Source organism: Rattus norvegicus, chromosome 19 (genome assembly GCF_021556685.1).
Source record: "Rattus norvegicus strain SHRSP/BbbUtx chromosome 19, alternate assembly SHRSP_T2T, whole genome shotgun sequence".
In the NCBI taxonomy this organism is placed as follows: Eukaryota; Metazoa; Chordata; class Mammalia; order Rodentia; family Muridae; genus Rattus; species Rattus norvegicus.
The window spans coordinates 38290001-38292451 of NC_141552.1; positions in this window are offsets into that span (position 1 = coordinate 38290001).

Genomic DNA, 2451 nt, shown 5'->3' on the forward strand with positions numbered 1-2451 from the left:
GGAGAGATTTTTGAAGTTTAGGGGAAATCTGAGGATCCAGGTATGGGTGACTTAAGTTGTTCCAATGTTGATGTAATATTGCAGCTGTCCAGATGTTCAAGAAGTCACAATTTTAAATGAAGCTGGGAGGCAGAGGCAGGTAGATCTCTGAGTATGAGGCTAACCTGGTCTACAGAGAGAATTCCCGGCCATTCAGGGCTACACAGACCCTGTCTCAGAAAACAACAAACAAGCAAACAGACGGACTGCAGTGAGTTTGAGGCCAGCTTGGGCTACATATTGAGTTCCATGGTAGCAAGGACCACATTCGAGAGACCCTATATCTAAAGAAATAAATACTGAATGAATAAACACAAAAACTTCACTTTCTCCTGGGGAAAGAATTATAACCTCCCACAGGGTCAGCAGGGAGTCGCACCTTTTAGGGGGAAGAAAAGTAAGCTTTTATGTTGGCAACAAGGCAATCTCTCTTTTTTTTTTTTTCTTTTTCTTTTCTTTTTTTCGGAGCTGGGGACCGAACCTAGGGCCTTGTGCTTGCTAGGCAAGCGCTCTACCACTGAGCCAAATCCCCAACCCCAAGGCAATCTCTTTTTACAACCAAGGAGCAATGCTCTGGATATAAGTGCCTTTAATTCTGTAAAAAAGAGCTACAAATCCTTCCTTTGAGACTGACCTTGCATTTAGGAGGAGGCTAACCCATTTTAGGTGTAGGGAACCTCAAAAGTTTGCAGAAATCTGAAAGACTCCATTTATAGTCCCTGCTCTGCAAGTTTGGATCAGTAACCTCGAGCTGGTTTGGGGACCCCACCTCCTACTTGTTTCCAGGAACAGCTGGATCCAGCCTGGGTTGTACTGCTGGGAAGTGAGTGACTCAGCCCCTCCCTAAGGCCACAGCTGGACCCCAGCCCATCCCCTTCAGCCTGCACATCTGGATGCTGAGCCAGTCATCACAGCTGTGATGGGGACCCTGGTTCCACAACCAGAGGACAGCACCCACCCACCCCTACGAGTATGCAAAATCCTGTGTGAATTCCATGTTCTGTTGCCATTGTGACTCCTCTGCCAAGCTCCCTGCACCCAGTTACTGGGGTTCTGCTGGAGCTCCCTTGCTGCTCCACCCCACACACTGAGTATCCAAGTCCAAGGGAAATGTGCTTCTGTCTGTGTAGGAGGAAGGTGGTGGGTCTGTGATTGGCTTAGCCTCCACTTGTGTCTTGGGATCCTGGAGTTTGTACAGCTGAGTGTATGAGTGTGATCTGATGGCTGTCAGGAAGTTCAGCACATCAGTCTGTGCATATACACAAGTTTAGAAGATGGGTGGGGGTTGGGGATTTAGCTCAGTGGTAGAGCTCTTGCCTAGCAAGCGCAAGGCCCTGGGTTCAGTCCCCAGCTCCGGAAAAAAAAAAAAAAAAAAGATGGGTGTAGGGCTGGAATGGTGGCTCAGCAGATGAGGTCACTTGTTGCTCTTGCAGAGGACCTAGTTTGGATTTGGTTCCCAGCATGCACATGGTGGCTCAGAGCCATCCATCCGTAGCTCCAGTACCAGGGTATACAACATATTTGCACCAGGCACATATATGGCGGTGCACATATATTCATGTAGGCCAACCCTCCCTCTCTCTCTCTCTCTCTCTCTCTCTCTCTCACACACACACACACACACACACACACACACACACACACACACACACAATGAACCTGAAAAAGAAACTTGAAAAAACAGCTGAACTTCGTGGACTTGTAATCTTTACACCTGGGAAGGGAAAACAAAAGGATGTCTCACGGTGTTTGCCTGAAATCCCAGCACTTGGCTTTCTTTTTTTTTTTTTTTTTTTCTTTTTTTTCAGAGCTGGGGACCAAACCCAGGGCCTTGCGCTTGCTAGGCAAGCGCTCTACCGCTGAGCTAAATCCCCAACCCCAGCACTTGGCTTTCTATGCTCGAGGTGGAAGCCTGGTCTACACAGTGACACCCTGTCTCAAAAACAATAAACCAAAAATACGGTTAGCCCGCCTAGGTGGTGTCCGCCTTCAATCCCAGCATAGGAGGTCAAACATCAGGTGATCTCTGTTACCAAGGGGAGACTGGAGGATATAACAAGTTTCAGGCAAGCCAGGATTATATAGTGAGAGCCTGTCTCAAAAACAAACAAAACTCCAGGTTAGGATTACCAGGGCCCTCATTCCACGCTCCTTGTGTTTCTTTGTCTAGTCTAAGCAGTGTCTGAGATTGTTCAGCTCTGATTTTGTCTTCCCGTGCCAACAACAGTCTCCTCACTGTGACCCCTCTTTTGGGTCAGTCTGTTATTTATTCTGTGTATGAGAAACGTGTGACCCTTAGTTGCCTCGGGTTGGCGTTAGGATCTGTCTGTAATCACACCCTGCTGCTTTGGTGTGACCTACAACTCAGTAGAACCCGTGTTTCTGAGTGGAAAAAATGGATTATTTTATTAG